The 19,350-nt window shown below is 41.5% G+C and overlaps 1 protein-coding gene across 3 annotated transcripts in view; it reads right to left on the reverse strand.

The window, feature by feature from the left end:
- The window catches only part of NFYC (nuclear transcription factor Y subunit gamma), a 64,834-nt gene extending 46,096 nt beyond the window's left edge, over positions 1–18,738 (reverse strand). The window contains exon 1 of one of the 3 annotated variants that reach the window (XM_026673681.2): positions 18,528–18,738. The gene's annotated coding sequence lies outside the window, so the exon portion shown is untranslated. Of the gene's footprint in view, positions 1–12,565; positions 12,941–13,027; positions 13,251–18,527 lie in introns of those variants that run through there. The other 2 variants (XM_087970523.1, XM_087970522.1) reach the window with 2 other exon arrangements.
- Positions 18,739–19,350: the final 612 nt, after the last annotated feature.

Consider the following 19,350-nt stretch of genomic DNA (forward strand, 5'->3'; position numbering starts at 1 on the left):
AAATGATTACTGCAGTATTTAAAGAACTGCAGATATAAAGGAGAATACTTAACACATCTAACTGAATTTTAGGATAGGATAGGATAGGATAGGACAGGACAGAATCTGGAAGAGACCTTGGAGGTCTTCTAGTCCAACCCCCTGCTCAGGCGGGAACCTTATACCATTTCAGACAAATGGTTATCCAATCTCTTCTTAAAAACCTCCACTGTTGGAGAATTCACAAATACTGGAGGCACTGCTTAATTAATTGTTCTAACTGACAAGAAATCTTGTACCCTAACATGAAACTTGGAGCATTTGTTGAGCCTTATCTACAAACTATTGCTAAAATGTAACTCAAAAATAGAACACATTAAAGATTGTTCAATTAAATAGATGCAGAATGTAGATATAATAATGATATACAACAAGATGATTTTGAATGTAAGGAGAGTATCAGATAAACTGGCACAACATATACAGAAAATCTTTAACTTATTTTCCAGGCTGAAATGGGCGTTGGTAGAATTACCTGAGAACGCCCTTTCTATACATGCTGCAAGAGTGTCCAGGAAATGGGTAGGACTCCTCCTACTGACGTCATAGAGCTGGGTTTGCCACTATAAAACCAATCAGTCTTAGCTGCTCGCCATCTTTTAGGCGAAGATTCTTGACAGAATCTTATGTGTCTCTGGAAGATAAACAAACAAATTAGAACTAAACAACCCCCCCTGACAAACTAGGGTGGGGCTGGACACTCTTACAGCATATATAGAAAGGGCGTTCTCAGGTAATTCTACCAACGCCCATTCTCATACACGCTGCTAAGAGTGTCCACGAAATGGGACATAGCAAAGCTCGCATGTCCATGGGAGGGTCAACATCTGGGCAGGTCACTCCGACCGTGGAGCCACCTGCTGAAGCACCCTCCGTCCAAAGGAGGCATCCGCCGAAGCAAAGGAATCCAACCTATAATGACGCATGAATGGTGACGCCCAGGTAGCCGCCCTGCAAATCTCCTCCAGCGAAGCCTGCGTAGACCAGGCAGCCGAAGTAGCCGTGCTTCTAGTGGAGTGGGCCGTAATGTTCGTAGGCACTGGCAGGACAAAGCTTGATAGGCCTTGGCGATGCAAGATTGAATCCACCTCCCAATCGTCAAGGGAGCCACCTTGGTACCCAAGGAGGTGGGATGAAAGGACACAAACATGGCCTCCGATCGTCAGAATTCCGCTGTCCTCTTGATATAAAACTTGAGGGCCCGCCTTACATCCAGCCTATGCCACCTACGCTTCAACTCATGTTGTGGGTCGGGGCAAAAATTAGGCAACACCACCTCTTGCGCCCGGTGAAACCAGGAATTCACCTTAGGAACAAACGTGGAATCTAACCTCAATACCAGCCTGTTCTTGCGGAACACACAAAGATCTTGCCCTAATGGAAAAAGCTGCCAACTCCGACACGCTCCTGACCGAAGTGATGGCCACCAAAAATGCCACCTCATCATTTCAAGAGAAACTGACTTAAGGGGTTCAAAGGGAGACCCCTTAAGGGCCTGTAGAACTGAAGGGAGATCCCACGTGGGAAATCTGTGAACCACAGGAGGACGAAGGTTATCTCCCCCCTTAGAAACCTGCGTATGGAGGGATGATGAGATAAGGAATCAAAACCCTCCCAGGCCAAAACAGAGAACAGAGCCACCACTTGGCGGCGAAGAGTATTGGGGGCGAGACCCTTATCAAGGTGATCCCAGGGGAAACTTAACACCTCCACAACGGATGCCAAGGAAGGCACAACAGCAGACTTGGCCGCCCATGACCAGAAGACCTTACAGGTAGCATCGTAGAGGCATGAGGTGGAAGGCTTCCGGGAGGCCTGAATGGTGTCAATCACCCTATCAGAAAATTTGGCCTCCTTCAAGGTCTGCCGCTCAAGCGCCAAGCGGTTAGTTGGAACCACTGAGAATCCAGGTGGATCAAGGCCCCCTGATGCAGAGAGATCCTGTTGTCCAGGATCCTCCATGGCTGGGCCACAGACAGATTCACCAGATCCGCAAATCAGGGTGTCCTGGGCCAATAGGGGGCCAGGAGAATTAGCTCCGCCAGTTCCTCCAACAACTTCTGGATTACAGCCGGAATGACCGGAAGAGGGGGAAAGGTGTAAAGGAGACCTGGAGGCCAACGACTCCGAAGCGCGTTGGTCCCCTCCATTCCCTGGGTCGGAAACCTGGTGAAGAAGCTGCTTACCTGAGCGTTGAGGGAATGGCGAATAGGTCCACTGCCGGGGAGCCGAACCTGTGGGACAATGTCAGAAACAGTGAAAGGTAGAGGCACCATTCCAAATGGTCGACCCGGGACCGACTCAACCAGTCGGCCTGGACATTGTTGACCCCCGATATGTGATCTGCCTTGAGGGAAAGCAGATGCTTCTCTGCCCATCTCCCCAGGCGTTCCGCCTCCCTCATGAGAGCCCTGGACCTGGTGCCCCCGTCTGTTGACATGAGCCTTTGTGGCCATATTTTCTATCATGACTAGGACGTGGCAACCTGTCACCCTGTGTCAAAAATGCTTCAGGGCCAAGAAAATGGCCCTGATTTCGAGCCAATTGATGGGGGAAGTCCTGTCTCCCTAGGACCAGCTGCCTTGAGCTATCTTGCCCTCTAGATGGGCTCCCCAGCCCTGGAGGCTGGCATCCGTGGTGAGCAGGACCCTGTTTGGTTCCCTGAAGGGAAGGCCCCACCCTACTGCCTGGGACTGCCACCACCTGAAGGAATGAAGAACCTGAGGTAGAACCTCCACTCTGATTGATGAGTGGCTGGTGCCTGCCCTTTGGAATGGCAGCAGGAACCACTGAAGCGCTCGTGCATGAAGGCGGGCCCACAGGACAATGCCAATGCAGAAGATTATCTTCCCCAGGAGCTGAGACAGGAGAGACAGTGGAATGGTGCGTTGTCCTCTGATCTGAATACTAAGGACGTTGAGGCTCTCCCCACATTCTGGGGAGAGGAAAACTTGGTAGCGGGAAGTATCGATGATCGCTCCGAGATGCTGCAGCCTGGTGGTAGGGGAGAGGTGGCTTTTCTTGAGGTTGATCGAGAAGCCATGGTTTCGCAGGCACTGTACCGTGATGCGAAGATCTTGATGGGCCGAACCGATGGACTGCAACTGAATCAGGATATCATCCAGGTAGCACTGGACCCTCACCAGAATAGCCCTCAGCAACGCCGCCAGAGCTGCCAACAACTTTGTGAAGACCCTGGGTGCCGATGAAAGACCAAATGGAAGGGCCCAGTACTGGAAGTGGACATTCTGGTAACAGAAACGGAGAAACTGGCGGTGATGAGGCCAAATAGGTGTGTGGAGGTAAGCCTCCGTGAGATCAATGGAGGAAAGGAGGTCGCCCTCTCATACACTCTCTAAAATGGAATGCAGAGTTTGCATTTTAAAGCGCCTGTACAGAATAAGCCTGTTTAGCCGTTTAAGGTCGAGGATGGCCCTCCACCCCTCCGAAGCCTTTGGGATGACGAAGAGTCGAGAGTAGAAACCCAGTCCTCGTTGTTCCATTGGAACCAGCTCAATGGCCCTAATTTCGACCAGGTGTTGAATGGCCGACTCCACGAGGTCCCGTCGAGATCTGTCCCTTGATGTAGGGCATTGAACAAAAAATCATGGGGGTGGAGATATAAACTCAAGCCACAGGCCAAACCTGCGTACTGTACTGTTTCCAGTACCCAGGCATCTGAAGTTGACTCCTCTCATTGAGAGGTGAAAAAAGCCAAACGGCCTCCAATGGGGGAGGGTCAACCGCCTCTTTACTTTGAGCAACGGAACAAATGACCTCCTCCCCCTCGAAAGGGCCCTTTACCCAAGGCCTGTTGTTGCCCACCTGAAGCCTCAGGACGGTGGTCTTGGCATTGAGCGAACGATCTCTGGCCTCTAGAGAATTGCGATGCGGATTCAGATCTGAATGTGGCTGGTCGACAGTACGGACTGGGACGATATTCCGACCTCTTCCCTGCCATAGAGAGAACTTTTCTCTTGTCCTTGGTTTCGACCAAGTAAGGCTCCAGAGCCTCCCTGAACAGTTTATCCCCCAAGCAGGGGGCCGATGCCAACTTCCATTTGTGCTTCGCATCCGACTGCCAGTTCTGTAACCAAACGAGTCGCCTGGAGGCCACCGAGGAAACCATTGCCCTGGAGGCGAATTTGGCTGAGTCCAAGGTCGCATCAGCCGTAAATTCCACAGCTGCAATTATTTTGTTAAGATCCTGGTGAGCCCTGGAATCAGTGGCCGGAAGTCTTTCTTGAAGCTGTTGAAGCCAGCGCAATGAGAACTTCGTGAAAAATGAGGCAGCCGTAGATGCCCTGATAGCCCATGCTGCAGCCTGGTAGGTGCATCTGAGGGTTTGTTCAGACCTCCTATCCTCTGCCTTAAGCACATCCTCAGGCTCAGTGGATGTGCCCGAAGAGAAGGAGGCTACCACTGGGGCATCTACCATGGGGACAATGAGGGCATTGGCCAGGCCGGTCCCACATTGTAAAATTGCCTATCATGCGATGAAGGCCGTGGTCCCGCTCCTGGGGAGATACCCTGTTCCCTAACCAGATCCAGGAATATGGTGGGAGAAGGGAGAATCTCAGTGTGAATCACTGGTTTTGTGAACAGAGAATCACTGTGGCCTGAAGGGGCCGTCTGAGACTCTGGGGCCACTTCCTCAGGTGTCAATTGTGCCGTAACCAAGGCTTTGTGTAAGAAAGGTTTGAAAAGGGAAGTTTTGAAAACCCCAGTAGAGGAAGGCTGATCAGCTCTAAATTCTTCCTCCTCAGACATATTGCAATCAACAATCTCACCCTCCTCCTCCTCAGAGTGATAGTAGTGACTGTGATCAGAAGGGTTAGTATAATCTTCTTCCTCCTCCTCCCCCCCAATCAGAAACAGCTGGTCGATGGCTAGGGAACACTGAAAGGAGCCACCCCTTGGGGCAAGGAAGACAAGGACTGACCCACTTGAGGGCAAAGGAGTTGCTGAAACCCCTCAGTTACACTCTGTCTGATGGCGACATACCCATCTGATGGCGAGTCATACCCATTTCCTGGACACTCTTAGCAGCGTGTATGAGAATTCACTGTTCTATAGTTGTTCTGTATTGTGGAACTTCTAAGTAAAAACCATCTGATTATAGAATCTTTTCTCAAAATGGAAGCTAGGCTACTCCCTACAATACAAAAACAATTGAAATTCCTGTTCACTCAGGCATTATAACTATAATTACCTGACCAGACTGCCTTTATGTTTGCCTCTTATTCAGTTTTTCTATTTTTAAAAAAGAAAGCATTTTTGTCATTTTAAAAATCTCTGTTGGTTTACAGGAATGATTTTAATACTCCCCAATTTATCTTGAAAATAGAAATATAGAATATAGAAATAAGGTAAAATAAAGTATCTTTCAAAACATTATTGAAAGAGAAGGTTGTGTATTTTCAGAAGTTATTTCAAAAATATGTTATTTTATGTCTGCTTTTCTTGGATCAGCTTCTGTCATTAATTCCCCAATCGATAAGAGGAGAAAAAGGAGGAATCAGGAATAATTCAAGATAGTCTGAACATACATAAATCCCAAGGATTGGTTTTCTTCAAGGTTTATTCCAATCCATCAATTCTAATGTTATTTTCCCTTTTTATTCATTAAGAAATAGAAATACAGAATTATTAAATGCTGTTAATCAATTACATGGCATGTGATCCTATAAAAGAGGATGTCAACAAACATTGTTAAAGAAACTAACATCAATGCAAGTGTTACACATCGCAACCATAAAAACAACCCATATCTGGTTTCTTTTCCTTACAAAAAACCTGAGAAAGGGATATATAAAAAATCTCCTATTTTCCCCACAGCAATAACCTTGCGAGGTGGGTTGGCTGACTGGTCCTAAGTTACCCAGCTGGTTTCCATGTCTAAGGAGATATATTTATGTGCTTGAAGGTCTGATTATACACCTGTTCACTTTAACAAATGTTTATATCCATACTATGGCACAAGACAGGCTATTGACATAAAAATATGGTTTAGTCCTCATTTACTACCCACAATTGGGGTTGGCAATGCAACTAACTGAAACAATTACTATGCTTACTTCACCTTTCTTTTGCAGACCTAAAAAGGATGTAAATACAAGGACTGGTCATTTTTCATTAGCATCATTAATTGTGAATGATGCAGTTACTAAATAAGGACTACCTGTAATTGAAAGACCATCCACCACCTTATCTGTCATCTTATTAATACATGCTTTCCTCCACAAAACTTTGTTTCTGAGCAACAAGAAGATTAAATTATCTCAGTTCTCATGGTTGCATGGAGAAGTTGGAGAACCTGCTTGGGAAGAATCTATGTTAAGAACAAGAGCCAGAATAAACTCTGATAGGCACAACCTATTAACGAAGCAAATCAAGAATGTGGGTACCTATGAGAAGGTCTATAAATCGACTCTATTCTCGGCACATCTATTTTTAATCTCAGAACCTTTACTAGTTTGTTGTAGAGTTTAGCTGAAATAATACCTGTTGCTGATTTAAATTACCTCTATCAAGCCCTGCCACATATGTCTTTAGTAAAATATATGATGGGTAAGTACCTTCCAGCATTTGACAATGCTTGTCAACAAGAATTTTCATGTTTCCCCAGTTGTCAGCTCAGTATTAGAATTATTAAATATTGAATAAACCCATCTGTAGCTTATGAGAAAGTCTCTTTTTTGACAGCTTATTTTCACTAAGTGTTCACAATTTATGTATTTTAATTGAGGTGGAATGAGCGCAATGGATTTGTATCACACAAAATTAAACTTTATACTGCATAACCCCTGCTGCACAAAACTTAATATCAGAATACTACACAACACTTTCCCACTACAAAGTTTTTTTCAGGGTACAACTGAACAATAAAGCTATAGACCAGACAGGCAACCAGCAAGCAACCATGATCCAGAAGAAAAGTGGAGAGCTGCATGCCAAAGAAGAAATGACCTTTCCTTCGTGGCCCACCTCAATTGCCAGCTATTTGGAAAATGCTTCACTTGCTAGTTTTAAAAAGTAATGTATTAAGAGAGGAATAAGACATATTGGCATTGCTATTTCCATCAATTATTGTGCTTGCCTTTAACACCGAGCAGTTCAAGGGCATATTTAAAAATGGTACTTTAAAAGTTAAACATTTACTTTGACTTATTTTGTTAAAGCTATCACTTTGTTACATTAAATTTTCCTAAGTTTTCCTTGGTGAGCAAGGCACTTTCCAAGTGCAGAATCAGTGTAGAAAAAGAAGTCAATGTTACCATTGTACTTCAGAGCCATTAAAGGTAGTCCTCAACTTATGACCACCATTGAGCCCAACATTTCTGTTAAGTGAGACGTTTGTTAAGTGAGTTTTGCCCCATTTTATGAACTTTCTTGCCACAGTTGTTAAGTGAATCACTGCAGTTGATAAGTTAGTAATCTAGTTGTTAAGTGAATCCGGCTTCCCCGTTGACTTTGCTTGTTAGAAGGCTGTAAAAGGTGATCACATGACCTTGGGACACAACAATGGTCACAAATATGAACCAGCTACCAGGCATTTGAATTTTGATGATCACAGGGATGTTGCAAAAGGTCACAACTGTGAAAAATGGTCACAAGTCACATTTTTCAGTGCCTTGTAACTTTGAACGTCACTAAATGAACTGTTGTAAGTCGAGGACTACCTGTATTAAAGGCAGGTTCAAGAAGACAGAGATAGTGTAATACAGATCATACTTTTTCAGATTCTATTGCAAAAGCTCTGAATTTTATTCATTTTTTTATCCTGCTTTTGTTGTTTTTATAAATAACACAAGGAAGCAAACATACCTAATACTCCTTCATCCTCTAATTTTCCCAACCATCGCCCTGGTGATTGGTGACTTGGGCTGACAATGAGTGACTGGCCCAAAGTCACCCAGCCGATAATTTTAATATCAATTAAAGGGATATAATTCTGACACACTGTAAACTTAAACATAGACTAAATTACAATTGCGAGGGATCCTGGGAACGGGAGGGACATTTATAAACATCATATATTAAGGTGTAATCAGAGTTCACAAAGATTGTTGACTGAAAAGAGGATAAAAACTTTTCATATCTACCTTCCCAAATTGAACACCATGAAAATGCGCTCTAGGGTATCATAATTCTACACACAAGTGAGAGGGAATGTTGCAGTGAACTTTGGAACAGGAAGAAATCCAGCACAATATATAATTTATTTATTTTTTGCCCTCTCCCTTCTGAGTTTTCTCACAGACTTCTGGACAAAATAATTTAGTGGACATACAAAATACAGCAAGCTTGTGAAATAAGATCATTGCCATAGAATGCCATTTTGCCTTCATCACATTCTTGAGTTATTAACTAGGCAGTTAATTTATACTATTTCCAAGGGCAAAGTTACCATCCCTGAGCTCTTTCCTTATTTATGTATGGATCAAATTTATATAGCTGCACATCTCACCAAAAGTGACTCTGGTGGCTTACAATAATCCAGTTATAATATGTATCTTTTTTACTGTATGCCAGTCAAAGAAGAGACAGTTCACAGAAATATTAGGAAGTCAAGTCATATACGTTTTGTAACACCATCCTTGTTCTCTATCAAGAACCATATAATTCTTTATTCTTTATTGGCCAAGTGTGATTGGACACACAAGGAGTTGTCTCCAGTGCATAAGCTGTCATTGTACATACAAAGAGCAAAGTGATAGGTTATAGATCATAAATTATAATGATTTTGAAGTCGTATTCAAAAAATAGATTGCTTTATGAGAAGTACAAAAAAGAACATGAAAAAATTGAATCAACACGAAGAGCACTTTTTACCCATTTAAAGGCAAACAATTGTGGGCTCCTCAGAACTTTAAGGAACATAGGAAATAATTCATTTTCGATGCTTAAAATTTGGGTTTATGCAACAACTATGGCATTGGACATGCTTCAAGCACCACCCTCAACAACTGTGGATTTTCTCAGCTTTTAATATCTTGTTAAGCATTATTTGTACTGTTATCTAATAAGCCACATTCTTTAAAGATAGTGGAAAGTATGTATTTTTAATTAGCATGAACTACTTTAAAAGCCTAGGCTTGTTTCAATCAGGGTTAACTAAGCTACTATAGAAAAGTTTATATGTCTTATGGCATAAATTGTGTTATTCAAACAACAATAACTGGATTCACACATTATGCTAAACAATGGCTTAACAGTACAGTTCCATACATATATGTGTGGGACAAATCTTTTTTAACCACCAGGTGATATATATTAACAATTTGAATCCTAATACCTAAATTTGCAAATACTTTTGGTTAAAATCTTCCTCAAATAAGAGGATAAGAAAAACTCAACACATTGGTAGATTTGTATATTCTGAGCCTTATGTTACATATTATATAGTATGCAATAGTCTGCTTTCATTTCCAGATCATAAATTTGAGCTAGCCATCTTGATTGTTCATTTATTTGTAAAATAAATGTCCCATAAAAAGGTACAAAAACATTTAAGCTGTAGGGAAAGCATCTGAGATTCTGAAGAACAGTCACTGGTTTTACACAGTACATTAAACCATGGCTTTACTTATGTTTCTTAAAACAAATTACAAGCAGCTGATTCATATAACACTAACCCATAAACCTTAATTTACCAACAAAAGTGGTAGCTGAGATCATGTATCAAAATACCAAGAAAAAAAAAAGAGAGCTTAACATAATTATGACAAACCAATATCATGGTTGTGTTCAGATACTAAATCATAACCATGGTTAACAAACCACAGCATTTAAGTTAGTTACTAATTGAGGGAACCAAATGAAATAATTCAACAGGCACAACAATAATATATGAAAACAACCCAAAATTTACTACTACACAAGGCCAATGCAAATGTGTCAACACGCAAGCACACATGTAAGATGTTAATTAGAATGCTAAAAAGATTTAAAAATGAAAGCAAAAATAATGGATCTTTGTTTGGAAAAATGGAAGTCATAGTTTAGGACCTCTGTGGTTATCAAAAATTGTTGTTGAGGTGAGACAAAAAAAAATCAGCAAAATTGTATTGCAAGCCAACTTTTTTGCCATTACTAATAACACCCATAATAAAATATCTAAGAGTTGCTAATAAAACCAAGCTATTTGACAGAAACGAATATAGATGCCTAGAAATGGTAACAGAGAAAATAGAATAAATATTATTTTGAAAACCTAGACCAAAGGCATAGAAGCAACCAGGTCTTATAAACTGTGGGCAGGTTTCACATATTGCACTAGGGCATGATGGGTTTGCATACATCACATTAGCACATTTTATGAAGCCAAGTACTATGGCTAAAGTATGGATCATACATTAGCATACATTAAGTATTTTGTCTTTACACATAAGTTAATCTACTTTTTAATAAATCTGGTGGTTTACCTGCTTACATGAGGAAAAGTATGGGTCACAATGGGTGTTTATGAATCTTATCAAATCTAAAACTACCCTTTGCAAAAGGTAAAAAGAAAATAAGCTTTTAAGTGTAATCAAACTACATGAGAAGTAGAATCTAAAAGGAAACTCAGCCATGTAATACCTACTGAAATAACAATGACTTTGTACAATTCCCATTAGTTCAAAGATGCACATGGAAAACTTCAGCTGGCTATGTACTGCATTTTTATATTATGAACAATGGATAACTTTGCTTTCCAAAACTTCAGTGACAAATGGGAGGCCTGAATGAACATGCCGTTAGAGCTCTCACAGTAGTTTATTGAAAGATGCTATTAGAAATACATTTGTTTGTAAAACTGCTTCCAAAAATAGTTATTTCCTGAAAATGCAAAGGAAAAAAGAGGAAATGACCAGCAGCCTGACACAAAGCAGAACAGATGGAGGAAAGAAAATGAACTTACTTCCTGCTCCTTTCAGCAAGCCAGGTGAGTGCCAAGGTCACTTCTGAATAAATAACCTATTCTGAACTTTCAAAATATTGCTCAAGGCCAGTAAATGGTTATAGATGAGAGAAAGGCATCATTTCTGGATTTCTGTCATCTTTCTTGGATTTCTTGGATTTGTGTCATCTTTCTGGATTTCTGAAGAGTTAAAATACTCTACCCTCTTGAAACCTCTACGAATAAGGATAATAGTGGGGCACAGAAGACATGAGGGAATAGGTAGTTCAAAGCTCTTCATTACAATGGCTTTAGTTTAAGATGTTCATGTCATTCACAGTGATTTTCTCAGGTACTAGTAACCCAGTTTCTTCCTTCCAACTCTGATTCTTTTCACCAGCTCTAAAAAGCATAAACAAACTTCATCCTTCAATAGTTAAAACCCAGAGAAGCTGTGCTTCAAGGTCACTCTTGCTTGCACAGGCAGGCCTTGCTTCAGCAACTTTTACTGCAACGCTATTCCACTCAGATGAAAGGGAAGGAGGAAAATGTAAAGAACTCAGGTGTAATTCTTTACTTAAGGCAAACACAAAGGTAAGCCCTTTGCTATAAAAGTATTCCAGAATACACTTATGCACCTTAATCCATTAAAGGATGAGATATCTCAACATCAGGAACATTCCAGTGACCTTCATCACTTACTTTTAAAAAACCCAAAGTATTCTTATACTTATGAAAAGACAGAGCAAATTAGGAGAAGAGAAGCTATCCCCCTTCAGCTATCCCACACAAACTTTTCTTCCGTTGTTTGTTTTACTTAAAGCAGATCTGGGATGAAACTATAAGAGAACAGATGAGCTTCTTTTCTACTATTCAAGCCCAACATAATGTAAATATATTACAAAGGTCCAAAGACTATACTGGGAAACTAGCTTTATGATAGGTAAGGTATTGTTATGACTCATGCTGCTTAAAACATGTGTCATTTTAAGAAAGCACCCTTTCAATCCTGCAGCCTCATTAGTCAAGCTACACAACATTGGGATGTGGGTGGAGACAAGGAGGAAAAAGGAATGACAGATGAAACAGATGTCAACATACAAGTAGTTGCAAATAGGTGGCATTTAATTCAGATGTGCCAATCTATCAGTCCAAATTCTTTGTATTGAAATGGAACATCCTGATCTGACACCTCGACCCCTCCCCCCAAGCTTGTTGCCAATGTCCTTTTTTCCTAAAATCCAAAGGGAAGCTGAAGAACTCTCTCTGCTTACATTTTTTTTAGCCTTCCACAAAAGCATTTCAAAAAAGACAAATGACAGGAAAGTGGATGGGAGAAGAGTTCCAGCTTTTTACAACCCCCCCCCCCCAAAAAAACTATGCATCTCTGTACAAATTTCTCTTAGTTTTCACAGGGAAAGACAGAGAGAGAGAGAGAGAGAGAGAGAGAGAGAGAGAGAGAGGCTGGGCTTAAAGCCAAGGACAGCAAGGTAAAATAGGTGCTTCCTTAAGCTTGCGAAGTAAGGGGCCATTTTCTGAGACAGTTTCAACTTATCTGCACTTTGGGATTTCATGACTACTCCGGGTATTGCTACATTAGGAAAGCAAAACAAAAGCAATGCAAAAAAAAAAAAAACTTACCAGGGATAGCGTTAATTTTACAGGCAGCTAATTATGCCTCCTCTGACAGAGCTAATTTAGCCATTGCTAGTCCTTCTCCACACACAAAAAGAGAGAGGAAGAGAGACGTGGAGGAAGAGGAAACAAAGGCGGCAGGAGATGCAGGCCAAGCTCTCTGGAGTGTCCACTGTGGTACAAAACTGAGCAGCTGCCCTCCCAAACTATTCGCCATTTTTCTTTGTCTTTCAGCTGACCCCTGCCTCAGTGCAAAACTCCCAGAGACTCCAATGAGACACACGGTGCAGCCTCCTTCCACTTTAACGGTGAAAGGCATTCAACCTAGCTTGCTCCCGGACACCGGACCTCCCCTCGGCCGGCCCCTCGTTGGCCGAGCGCCTTCCTGGCGGAGGTTCCCCGCGCCCGGATTGGCTGCTCCGCCCGTCACTAAACCCTCCTTTGTACACTTCCTGTTTTACAAGTTACCTTGAGAAGGCAGAACAGGGGTCAGACGCAGAGACTTCAAGCCAGGAGCAACTTATGTAAAAGGCGGATCTCGTGGAGACGCTCCAGGGTCACAATAGAGCGAAAGGGGAGCCGGGGTGATTTTCGGAGGGAGCGGGGTTCGGAGCCTCGCGATGGGACCCGGGGGCTGTCCGTGAAAAGGCAGCGTTGGCTTTTATAAAAAAAAAAAAAAAAAAAGCAGCGCCTAGAGAAACGCTGCTTTCCTCCGGAAAGGAAGGAATCGAGGCGGGAGGAGCCTTGGGGGTCCCGGGGTTTAATTTTTAGACCCTCGCTTCGCCCTCACGAATAATGGGGAATGCAGGCGGGGGGATATGTGTGGAAAGGCTCCGTTTCCCTTTCCCTCCCTCCCCCCCTCCCCCCTTTAAAGTGGTCCTTGGCCGCTCCTGGGATTCCCGGCCCGGTTCTCATCCTGGCTCAGCGGTTTACCGGCCCAGCCGATTTCTTGAATGAAGGCGACTCCTTCCCTCAACCCCATCTGTGTTAACCTAAACTGCAAGCCAGGGCAGTTGTGTTTCTCATGGCAAGGCAGTGTTAAAACAAGGGATGGCCGTTGGAATGAAAGAAGAGGGAAAGGGGGCAGGACTAGTGGAGAGAAACAGAAAGGATAGAGGAGAGGCACAGCAAAGAGGCCGAAACGTAGGCTTTTCCTTTACAAGCTGGAAAAAAAGGGGTTTTTAAATGTATTGCCAAATGCAGAATTTCTTGCTTGGGTGCTAACCTCAAAATTGCAAAGTTGCAAAATTGCAAAAAAATTCCAACCATTCAGAATATAAACAAAACATGCATACATTTCATACACAAAATGCCCTGAGATCATAGATGTATGTATGAGGTAGGATCCCCTAGGGTCTAATTTAAAATCAAGACACATCAGAAAAGTCAGATGATTTATATTAATCTTTGTTTTAAGATGCACCTGCATTTTTTTAAAAAGTATCCTTAATATATCAGTTGGTATAATGTAGAAACTGCATTGGGCAAAGTCTTTTCTAACTTTGCAACTCCAGGAGTATTGAACTACAATTCCGAGTATCCCAGATTAGCAAGAAGTCAAGAGAGGCTGTTCTAGATTTAAATCACTATCTGATAGATTCACCTTAAAAATAACGTTCTAAGTTAGTGAAGAGAATATTATGTAGTTTAAAGTCAGCTAAATCATAACTAAACCTAAATAGAAGATTGAAAAGGCATCTGTAACTTTCATAAAAAGGGCAGCAAACAAATATGTCATCTTAAATCATGGAAAAGTTCCATAACTAGGAACGGAGAGGCAATCCAAGAAGCATTCGAGGAGAGCAAAACTACTTTCCTGCATTTCAATAGTAAAAGGTTACTAGGAAATAGAGAATCCCAGGCTTCAAGGAAGAACAACTATAAGAAAACAGTTCACAAAAGTGGGTGGCGATGACAAATATTTTTTCATTTCTGTGAATATTTAGAGGGGGGAAACCTAATTCTTTCAGCATTTCTCAAACTTGGCAACTTCAGATTGTGTGGACTTCAATTCCCAGAATTCCATACATCTGAAAGTTGCCAGGTTTCAAAAACACTGATTTACATCTAGTCCAAGCAATGCTTTCAAATAAGTAGCTGAAGATTCTCTTGTCATATCATAAACGTGACCACATTTCTATAAGAAGTCTTCTGAAACTCAAATCATTTCAACTCATTTCCCCCCACCTTTAGATCAAAAGTTTATTGTGGAAATAAACCCTACAAACAACTGTGTTGCAGACTTGGAAGGTCTGGAAAATTCAAGACTTTCTCCAGCACCCATGGTGACTTCAGCTTGATTTGGGCTCAATTGCATGTGTATTTAATAATTCTTTAAAGAGAAATGACAGTAAACCAGCTACTGTAAAAAAGGTTGGGGTCAGGTTACTTACCTCTGACAAGTAGCTATGAGATACTTCAATTATCTAGCACTAGAAGATAAGCAGGATGGATTTCATTTAAATCAAGTCGATTTAAATCATGAGGCTTGATTTACATAATTTTTAAAGAGCAACTGTCATCTCTGTCCAGCAGCAGCTCCTCTGACCTGCTGTTGACTCACCAACAGTCCCAATATTGCAGAATATACAGCCTCATGCTGCATAACTAAGCTCCATTTCATGCTGAATAAACTCATGTATCTTAAATAGTAAACTATCTTTAAATAGATTTTTACTCCAAAAGCATTTTATTAAAATAAATTGATAAAAATTAAAAAAAACTGATTTACATTAAAAATTCCATTTTTAATTTTTTTTAAAAATAAAAAAGAATAGATTTTTATCCACTCGGAAGATAAGTCACCCATAAGTCATGCCAAAGTGACCTATGCAGATTATATGAATACATTCCTTGTCTTCCTGATGTTAACAGTATCCCCACTTTTCCAGCTAAATGGGTCTACCTCATCTGCCATTATCTAGTCCCACTTTTAGACTTTGAATAACTTTATTGTCACTTTGAATGTACATTAATCAACATACATTAAAATGAAAATTTGTTGCATATAACTCTCAAAGGGTCTCCTTCTCCAATATACACTACATAAACATGACAAAATAAATACAGTAAATACAAAATTATGCATATACCCGCATATTTTCTGGACTTTTGTGCCAGAATCAGCACTTAGCTGTAATCTTTGTTGGTGCTTAATGTCCGGACATATGCTTTCTCTTGAAACTGCTCAAGTTTTTAAAACGATCTTTACACCTCCTACTTTTAAAGTCTTGAGAGATATTAAGTGATTTATTATATTTTATGTAAAGAGCATTTTAAATTCTCCAATAGCAAAGAGAAAAGAAAAAGGTTGAAATGAGTTTGACATACAACAGCCAAACATTTGGACAGTAATGATATTTCAATAAACAGTCCAATTCACTAATTCTCAGTGAACAATGGAATAAATGAAGATACACTGAACAATTGCCTACCTATCTATTTTTGAGTGAACTAGATTTTTAAAACTTGCAAAAATGACTGACGTAAAACACTATCATTAACCGAAAAAATCCTTGTGAAAATATTACTGTAGCCCATCACAGTAGCTTATTCAGATAACCATGGTGCTGACTTCTCTACATAACTGTAATGTTTACATGTATTTAAGGCTCATAACACTTTGAGAGATTGTATACTGATAATGGTCATAGGGAAAACAGAGTGAACTTTGAAAATGATATGACCAGGCTAAGATATGGTTTTAAAAAGTTTCTCAACCTTGACAGTTTTAAAATAGGTGGAATTCAGCTCCCAGAATTCTCTAGATAGCTGTGGTGTGCTAGCTGGGGAATTCTGGAAGTCCAATCTATTTTAAAATTGCCATGAGTCACACACCTTGCTTTAAAATTATGGGCAAAACTCTTGCTATTGCTCTGGACAACAGTATAAAAATAAAGCTTTCCGTGTACACAAAGCTTACTGGACATATACATGCTTCAAAAAGGTGTTGTTGTGTCCTAAGACACCATTAACTACAGGAACATCCACAGTCTTTTCTCCATCCCAATAAACTGTTGTTTTGATGCAAAACAAGACAGGTATCAAGCAAGTAATTGGTCTACAACCAAGATGTAACCTTACCTCTGGAGAAGAATGGAGAACTGGAAGAAATCAGGAGAACTGCTTATGGAAAGAGGCAGGAATGAAATTGGGGGACGACTAAAGGGAAAGAACCTGCCTGGAGATGACACACTCACATAAACATGAAAGCAGAGAAGGGGGGAGGTTTTTTAATTAGAATACAACTCAATGTATATTTAATTGGAAATAAATCTCATATAGTTTTAACTGTAATTAGTAAACATCTGTTTAAAAAAGCAAAGAGGAAGTTAACTATCGCCACTACTACATGAGCTGAACTCGCTGCTGGGCAGAGTTGATATTTAATAAATGGCCCATTTTCTTTTATTGTTTTTGCTGTCTTACATTATTTTTGTCTGGGCTGCATGAGCCAATATTAACTGTTTTTCTGTCTTCATTTTGTATATTGCCTAGAGTCCATTGGAGTTGGGCAGCCAGTAAATTTAAATATTTAATTTAAAAAATAAGCATAAGTTCTCATGAGATGCATCTATGTAACTGCAATGTCTTCTCTACTCTTCTCTCCCTCACCTTCCCAAATGAAATTAAAACCCACACCTCTCAAGCCATTCCTCGCATCTGATGAAGTGAAGGATGGGAGGCTATCACTCTCCAAGACAAAAGGATCCAGAATTTTGGAACACCTTGAAAATTCCCAACTAACTGAACTATGTGCATTATCTATTAGAAGCATTATTTTCTTCAGCACAGAACAGAAATTATTGACTTAGGGTTATGAAGTGGCCCTGGTAAATACATAAATTACATATTTAGAAGTGTTTAAAAGCTAGAATATAACACCTGCAAAGTTAGCTGCCCCACACTTAAGGTATAAAGCATATTCAAATTTGTTTCTGAATCCAAAGTGCTCACTTTTTTTCTGTTAAAAAGACTTATTTTTAGATTCACATTTCACCTTTATTTTGTATAACTCAAGGCAACTAATTAATACTTGTGTCTCTTATTTTCCCCACAATAGTACGGGGGAATAGCAGGTTGGGCTCAGTGTGACTGGCTCAAAGCCTAACTTTTAAAAACTGACTTTCCTGTCTAAAGGAAAACATGATATAAACTACGATACTTCAAAAATCAGAATGTAACTACAGAAATTGGAGCAATGAAACATAGAGGTTTAAATATTTTTCTTTTCTTTTCTTTTGCATTCTATATACCCTTTTTCTAATCCCAATCATAGCCATGGGAAGTAAGAGGCTGTCAAGAGCCAGAGATCAATAAGAGTTTCGATCATCAACAGCAGATCTTCCTGAGAGTCATGCAATTCCAAGAGATGAAACCCACTTTGCCTCCTTCTTAAAGAGGACACAGGTACCGAGTTTGTTCGATAAACTTATCATGATTAAATGAATCATGGTTTACTGAATGAACCACATCACTAGGACTCATGCAATACCCGTACAAGCATAGATTAACGGCTCGGGGTAACGTCGGAGCCCAGCCAGAATTCTGACTTTTTCTTGGCTGTTTAGAACCCAGGAGAAATTCAGGTTCCTTCCACTTAAGCCCCGCCTCCGACTGAACCTAGCCGGCCCCTCTGCTCTCCTCTATGGAAAGTTACCCATGGTCACAAGCCCCGCCCTTTCCGATGTCCGCCTCGAGGCTTGGATAGAGGGGCGGAGAAAAAGACTCTTTCCGTTGCACGCTGCTTTCTCCACGGTCCGTCCGCAATCTTTTACCCAATGGCCTACCGACAGTTCCGCCCATTTGTCTACCCCGCCGGCGGCCAATCAGGAATGACAGCGGAGGGCCATTCCAACCAATCAGAAGGACGGGCAGGGTGAATGGCGGCGACGGGAGAAGGGGGAAGGGAAAGATAAGTCCAACCGCCACTCCACCTCGGAGCTTCCTTCGCCCTACTTTAACTCACCGTCCAGCTCCGAGTCCGTGGCTCCCGTTGGGCTTCGGCTGCAGCGGAGAATGCCAGTGGTTTAGCCGCAACTCGGGCGCTTCCCACCGAAACGAGCGGGAGGGGGCGGGGATGTGAGGGAACGGAGCGAGCGCGAAGCGGCGGTGAAACAAGATGGCGGCGGGGCCGAAACTGAGGAGAACGGCAAACCCCGCCCCCTTCCCTCTGAGCTAATGCGCAGGATCAACGTTCCAATTTCGTCTACCTCTCCCTCCATTCTCTCGGAAGTGTAGATTACCGCGAGAATTCACCAAAGGCCGAGAATTTTTTTTTCTTGCCACTGCAAGAGAGAGGGAGTTGGTTCTCCCGCGGAATTGTGGGAAGTGTAGTTTGGGCGGACTTGGAGCCGCCGATACAGGTCTGTCGTGGAACTCTGGCCACTGTGTGGCTACTGGGTTTGCCCGCCGGCTGCAGAGGAACGAGCAGCTGCACACCTCTGATCTCCTTCGCTCGCTATTTCTCTTGGAAGGTGGAAGGACACTTTAGTTAAGCAACAGACAATACTGCTACCCTTCAAAAAGACCTCGACTATGCATCAGAATGGTCAAACAAATAAATGCTCTGTCTTACATATTGGCAAAAAAATCAGAAAATAAAATACAGGCTGAATAGTCAAGACCTTGTTGATGATCCAAACTCTGTCAAGGATCTTGGAGTACTCATCTCAAATGATCTAGAGCCCACTGCAACTACATAGCCAAAAAGGCGTTAAGAGTTGTTAACCTAATCCTACTAGCTTTTTCTCTGGTAATATCACACTACTAACCAGAGCATACAAAACATT

Source organism: Notechis scutatus, chromosome 8, assembly GCF_049901735.1.
Source record: "Notechis scutatus isolate UNSWTSFEM ecotype Mainland chromosome 8, rNotScu1.2, whole genome shotgun sequence".
NCBI classification, from domain to species: Eukaryota; Metazoa; Chordata; class Lepidosauria; order Squamata; family Elapidae; genus Notechis; species Notechis scutatus.